Genomic DNA, 7803 nt, shown 5'->3' on the forward strand with positions numbered 1-7803 from the left:
ATGCAATCCACAGATTCACTGTAATCCCTATCAAAATTCCAATGGCGTTTTTCACAGAAATAGAACAATCAATCCTAAAATTTGTATGGAACTACAAAAGACCTCGAGTACCCACAGCAATCTTGAGAAAGAAGAACAAAGTGGAAGGCATCACACTTCTGTTTCACATTGTATTACAAAGCTATAGTAATCAAAACAGTATGATACTAGCATCACAACAGAAACATAGATACCTAGAACAGAATAGAGAGCCCATAAATAGCAGGGAACAAAGGCGCTGGCCAGTGCCATCTCCCTCTCCCATCCCCCAGCCGAAATCCCAAAGGGAACCAGTTCCCGACACCGAACTTGCTTGCACCACGCAAACACCCAACGCTGTGCTTCTGTGGATCCATCCCTCCGAAGGGTCGGCCTGCCTCCCTCCGGTGCTGCAGGGCCCCTCCCACAGGGGACCACCTACGGCAAAGCGAGCTAAGCCTGCCCCTCCTGCCCCTGTGCACCTTGCGGATCCACCCCGGCTAATACGCCAGATCCCATCAAAGCAGCACCACAAGCCTGGCAGTGTGCAAGTAGCTCAGACAGGGGCCACACCACTCCACAGTGAGTCCTGCCCCTGGGAGAGGGGAAGATAAGGTAGACACCAGTCTGACTGTGGCCCCAGTGGTGGGCTGGTGACAGACATCGGGTCTGACTGCGGCCCCGCCCACCAACACAAGTTACTCCAGACAGCACAGGGGAAGTGCCCTGCAGTTTGGCCCCACCTCAGGGACTACCCAAAACGACGAAACAGAAGAACTCTCCTCAAAAGAAACTCCAGGAAGTAGGGACAGCTAACGAAGTGATCAAAAACAATTTAAGCAATATAAAGGAACAAGAATTTATTATTTTATTTTTTTATTTAAAAAAATTTTTTTAATGTTTATTTATTTTTTTTTTGAGAGAGACAGAGTGTGAGCCGGAGAGGGGCAGAGAGAGGGAGAGACAGAATCTGAAGCAGTGTCCAGGCTCCGAGCTGTCAGCACAGAGCCTGACACAGGGCTCGAACCCACGAGCTGTGAGATCATGACCTGAGCCGAAGTTGGATGCTTAACCGACTGAGCCACCCAGGCACCCCAAGAATTTAGAATAATAGTCATAAAATTAATTGCTGGGCTTGAAAAAAGCATAAAGGATAGCAGAGAATCTATTGCTACAGAGATCAAGGGACTAAGAAATAGTCATGAGGAGCTAAAAAATGCTACAAATGAGGTGCAAAATAAAATGGAGGCGGCCATAGCATGGATTGAAGAGGCAGAGGAAATAGGTGAATTAGAAGATAAAATTACGGAAAAAGAGGAAGCTGAGAAAAAGATTTAAAAAATCCAGAAGTATGAGGGGAGAATTAGAGAACTAAGTGATGCAATCAAATGGAACAATATCCGTATAGTAGGAATTCCAGAAGAGGAAGAGAGAGAGAAAGGGGCTGAAGGTGTATTTGAACAAATCATAGCTGAGAACTTCCCTGATCTGGGGAAGGAAACAGGCACTGAAATCCAAGAGGCACAGAGAACTCCCTTCAGACGTAACTTGAATCGATCTCCTGCACAACATATCATAGTGAAACTGGCAAAATACAAGGATAAAGAGAAAATTCTGAAATCAGCTAGGGATAAACATGCTCTAACATATAAAGGGAGACCCATAAGACTAGTGACAGACTTATCAACTGAAACTTGGCAGGCCAGAAAGGAATGTCAGGAAATCTTCAATGTGATGTACAGAAAAAATATGCAGCCAAGAATCCTTTATCCAGCAAGTCTGTCATTCAGAATAGAAGGAGAGATAAAGGTCTTCCCAAACAAAAACTGAAGGAATTCATCACCACTAAACCAGCCCTACAAGAGATCCTAAGGGGATTCTGTGAGTAAAATGTTGCAAGGACCACAAAGTACCAGAGACATCACTACAAGCATGAAACCTACAGACATCACAATGAGTCTAAACCCATATCTTTCAATAATAACACTGAATGTAAATGGACTAAATGCTCCAACCAAAAGATACAGGGTATCAGAATGGATAAAAAAACAAGACCCATCTGTTTTCTGTCTACAAGAGACTCATTTTAGACCTAAGGACACCTTCAGATTGAAAGTGAGGGGATGGAGATCTATCATGCTACTGGAAATCAAAAGAAAGCTGGAGTAGCCATACTTATATCAGACAAACTAGACTTTAAATTAAAGGCTGTAACAAGAGATAAAGAAGGGGATTATATAATAATTACAGGGTCTATCCATCAGGAAGAGCTAACAATTATAAATGTCTATGCGCCGAATACGAGAGCCCCCGAATATATAAAACAATCACAAATGTAAGCAACCTTATTGATAAGAATGTGGTAATTGCAGGGGACTTTAATACTCCACTTACAAAAACGGATAGATCATCTAGACACAGGATCAACAAAGAAACAAGGGCCCTGAATGATACACTGGATCAGATGGACTTGACAGATATATTTAGAACTCTGCATCCCAAAGCAACAGAATATACTTTCTTCTAGAGTGCACATAGAACATTCTCCAAGATAGATCACATACTGGGTCACAAAACAGCCCTTCATAAGTTTACAAGAATTGAGATCATACCATGCATACTTTCGGACCACAATGCAATGAAGCATGACATGTGGTTCATGTGGTTGACATGAACCACAGGAAAAAGTCTGGAAAACCTCCAAAAGCATGGAGGTTAAAGAACACCCTACTAAAGAATGAATGGGTCAACCAGGCAATTAGAGAAGAAATTAAAAAATATATGAAAACAAATGAAAATGAAAATACAACAATCCAAACGCTTTGGGATGCAGCAAAGGCAGTCCTGAGAGGAAAATACATTGCAATCTAGGCCTATCTCAAGAAACAAGAGCCCATAAATAAATCTACACATATATGCTCAATTAATTTACAACAGAAGCCATGAATATATAATGGAAAAAGGATAGTCTGTTTGATAAATGGTGCTGGGAAAACTGGACAGTCACATGTGAACGAATAAAATGGGACCACTAACTTAGACTATACACAAAAATTAACTCAAAATAGATTAAAGACTTGAACGTAATACCTGAAGCCATAAAACTCCTAGAAGAAAACAGGAAGCTCGTTCCTTGAGAGGAGTTTTGATGATTTTGGGGGGGGTCTGACAGAAAAAGGAAAGACAACAAAAGCAAAAATGAACAAGTGGGACTTTGGCACACAAAAATGCTTCTGCACAGCAAAGGAAACCATCAACAAAATGTAAAGGCAATCTACACCAAATGGGGGGAAATATTTGCAAATAACATCTAATTAAAGGATTAATATGCAAAATATACAAAGAACTCCTACAACTCAACACCAAAGGCTCATACAATCCAACTAAAAAGTAGGCAGAGGATCTAAATAGACAGTATTCCAAAACAGACATACTGACTGCCACAGGCACTTGTAAAAGTGCTCAACATCACTAATCGCTGAGAAATGCAAATCAAAAACCAGAATGAGATCTTACCACACGCCTGTTAGAATAGCTACTATCAAAAAGAGATAACTAGTGTTGGTGAGGGTATGAGAAAAGGGAACCCTCGTACACTGACGATGTCAATATAAAACTGCCCCTGCCAAAAAAGTACGGAGTTTCCCCAAATTACAAAGAGAACTATCGTATGATCTAACAATTCTATGTCTGAGAATTTATCTAAAAGAAATGAAAACATTAACTTGAAAGATACATGCACCAACACTGAATCTTCCACGTGGGACCACTCCCCTAGAGTAATCAGCCAGCTACCTGCTAGTAGGTTAACTACACTGGATGCTTCCATCACGGAAAGGCAGGATTCTTTTTCCTTGCTAGAATACACACATACTCTGGACACAGGTTTGTCTCCCCTGCATACATGCTTCTCCAAAAATCATCTGTGGACTTACAGAGAGCCTTATACACCACCACGGTGCTCCGTATCATTGCTTCTCATCAAGGAACTCACTTCACAGCCACCGAAATGCAGGCATGGACTTGTGCTTGTGGAATGCAGTGAGTGGTCTTCCCACATTCTTCACCACCGTGAAGCAGCTGGCTTCACAAAGGATGCTGGAATGGACTTTTGAAGACATAGATACAGCATCAGCTAGGTGGCAATACCTTGCAGGTTGGTGCAAGTTTATTAGAAAACTCTATATGCTCTGAATCGGTATCCAATATATGGTACTGTTTCTCCCATTGCCAGGACCCACAGATCCAGTAATCAAGGCTGAAAATGGGGGTGGCACCACTCACTATGACCCCTTGCGCTCCACGGGCAAAATTTCTGCTTCCTGTCCCTACAACCTGATGCTCTGCTGGCTTAGAGGCCTTAGTTCCAAAAGGAGAATCGCTTTTACCAAGACGATTTCATTAAACTGGAAGTTAAGACTGCCACCCAGCCACTTTGAACTCTTTGTACCCTTGAATCAACAGACAAAAACGGAGTTCTGTGCTGGCTGGAGTGACTTGATCTAGTCACCAAGGGGGAAATGGGGCTGCTCCTCCACAATGGATGTAAGGAAGAGTATATATCTGGAATATAGGAGATCTCTTAGGGCATCTCTTAGTATCACCATGTCCTGTGATTAAAGTCAACGGAAAACTACAATTCAACTTATGCAGGACTCCCAGTGGCCCAGACCCTTCAGGAATGAAGGTTTGAGTCACGCCGCCCAACTAATGAAGGTCAAGAGCCATGACCACGTCAGGTGTTTACTGAGAGCAAAGGAAATGTGGAGTGGCTAGTGGAAGAAGGAAGTTATAAATAACAGCTATGACCAAGTGATCAGTTACAAAAGTGAGGACTGTAACTGTCATGAGTATATCTTCTTTATTTTGTTATGAATGTGTGTATCTCAAATATATTTTTTTGTCTCTCTTACCCTTTATCATCTTACCCTAAGGTAAGAGGTCCTGACTTCATATACTGAAGTGTTGTTAATGACATCAGAGTATTTCAGTTATAGGACTTCAAGTACAACAGGTCATATCACACAGGACTTTGTATTCTCTTCTAGGGAAAAGTTCGGCCCAATTTTAGTTGTGCACAGGACGAGTGTTACCATGTTAGGCAGAAACATAACCTTGTTATTGTCTTTTTTCAGAGATAGAGTGTGGTTTAAGAAGATGTGTTTGGGCACCAAGCTGATTAAGTGGTAGATTTAATCAGTTCATTGCGATAGTTCATTTTATGTGCTTACTTAGCTAGGCCGCAGTACCCAGAGACTTCACGGAACATCTGAATGTTGCTGTGAAGGCATTTTTTAGATGAGATTAACATTTAAATGGGTGGACTGTGAGTAAAGCAGATTTCCCTCCAGAGTGTAGGTGGGCTTCATCCAATCAGTTGAAGACACAAAGAAAATAACTGAGGTCACTGGAGGAAGAGGCAATTCTGTCTCTGGACTGTCTTCAGACAAGAGCTCCAACATCATCTCCTCCCTGGGTCTCTAGGCTGCTGCCCTAAACCTGCAGGTATGAACCTGTCAGCTCCCACAATTGCATGAAACATTTCCTTAAAATAAATCCCTCCCCCCATCCTCTCCCTCTCTCGATACACTGACATGTACACACACACGTGTGTGTGTGTATGTATGTGTGTATGCACATATCAAATATAAATACACATACAAATATAGATACACACATCTTATTGGTTCTGTTTCCCTGGAGAACTCCGAGTGATACAGATGCCAAGCCAAGATCACATCATTCAACGGGGAAGAGTATTTTCTACAAATGGTACTGAAACAAGAGAGAGCCACATATCAAGAATGAAACTGCATCCTTACCTCATACAAAAACCAACTCATAGGGGCGCCAGGGTAGCTCAGTTGGTTAAATGGCCGATTTCGGCTCAGGTCTTGATCTCATGGTCTGTGAGTTCGAGCCCCACACCAGGATCTGTACTGACAGCTCTGAGCCTACAGCCCACTTCAGATTCTGTGGCTCCCTCTCTCTCTGCCCTTCCCCTGCACGCACGCACGCGCATGCACACACACACACACTCTCTCTCTCTCTCTCTCTCCCCTTCAAAAATAAATAAACATTAAAAAAAATCAACTCATACTGGATCAAAGCCCTAAGTGTAAGAGCTAAAACTATGGAATTCTTACAAGAAAACATAGGAGGTTCAGCATTTTGATCTTGGATTTGGCCATGAGCCAAAAACATGAGCAACAAGAGAAAATTATATAAACTGGTCTTGATCAATATTTTAAGGTCTTGTACTTCAAAAGACAATGCCAAGAGAGTGAAAAGACAACTCACAGAATGGGAAAAATATTTTCAAATCATACACCTTATAAAAGACTTGTACCTGAAATATATAAAGAACACTTGCAACTCAAAAGCAAAAAGACAAATAATTAAAAAAACAGCAAAGGATCTAACATTTATCCAAAAGATATACACAAATGGTTGATAAGCACATGAAAAGATGCTCAACATCATTAGCCCAGCCATCAGGGAAATGCAAATCAAAACCACAATGAGATGATACTTCACACCCACTAGGATGGCTGAAATCCAAAATGTCAGATAATAAGTGTTGGCAAGGATGTAGAGAAATCATACCCCTCATACATAACCGGTGGGAATATAAAATAGTGCACTTTGGAAGACAGTCTAGTAGCTCCTAAAAATAAATAAAGACAAAGTTACCACATCACCTAGCAATTCCATTCCTGGGCATACACCTTAGAGAAATGAAAAAACAGGTCCATACAAAAACTTGTACGTGAATGTTTATAAGAACATTACTCTTCAGAGCTAAGAGGTGGAAATAACCCAATGCCCATTAACTGATGAATGGATAAATAAAAAGTGGTATGTCCATACAATAAAATATTCAACCAGAGTAAGGAATAAAGTACTAATACAAGTTACCACATGAAGGAACTTTGAAAATATTATGCTAAGTGAAAGAAGCTCAGAACAAAAAACTATACTATATGGTCCCACTTATATGAAATGTCCTGAATAGGCAAATCTAGACAGATAGAAGGTAGATTAGCGGTTGCTTAGGGCTGGGGGAAGAGAGGAATAAGGAGATGATAGCTGGACCAAGATGGCAACATAGGAAGATTCTGAGCTCACATCCTCCATGAATTTACCAAATCTGTATCTATGTATAGAGCAATTTCTCCTGAACTAGAACTGAGGGCTGACTGAACGGCTTCTGCACAATAGAAGACAGAAGGACCACATGGAAAACAGGAGAGACAGAGACAGGGTAACAATAAGAACCACCCCACCAATGCTCTGAACTGCAGTGGGAAAGGATAGTACTGTGGGACTGGAAGCAGATTTATCTGTCCTGGGGCACAGAAATAAAAGTTGTGGTTTAAAAGGGCAACTGAAATACAAAGGAACTAACCTTCCTATTAGGTGGGGGAGCCTGCTGGAACTGTTTCCAGGTCAGAGAGGCTCATGAGCGCCACTGTTTACACTGCCCCTCCACCATGAAGGTACAGACAGGAGCAGGATCTGGGCGCCCCAGTTGGCTTGCCACCTGAGCAAAGCTCCAGGCCCCTAGCCTATACCAGCCCAGCCTTTCCATCAAGGAGGAGGCTCCAGCACAATGCACATGAGGACACCTCTGTGCAGTGTCCTCTACTGCTCCAGCCATCTTGCCAAGGCAACACAGGCATAAAGCACCTTGGGAAACCCCAGGCTCCTACCTGCTTCAGCTCCAGACTACTCACCAAGGTACCTGCTGCATGGAGCATCCTAGGACCTCCCAGCCCACACGTG

Source organism: Lynx rufus, unplaced genomic scaffold, assembly GCF_022079265.1.
Source record: "Lynx rufus isolate CCGP_SWC_20201006 ecotype Redwood Valley unplaced genomic scaffold, mLynRuf1.p SCAF_17, whole genome shotgun sequence".
NCBI classification, from domain to species: domain Eukaryota; kingdom Metazoa; phylum Chordata; class Mammalia; order Carnivora; family Felidae; genus Lynx; species Lynx rufus.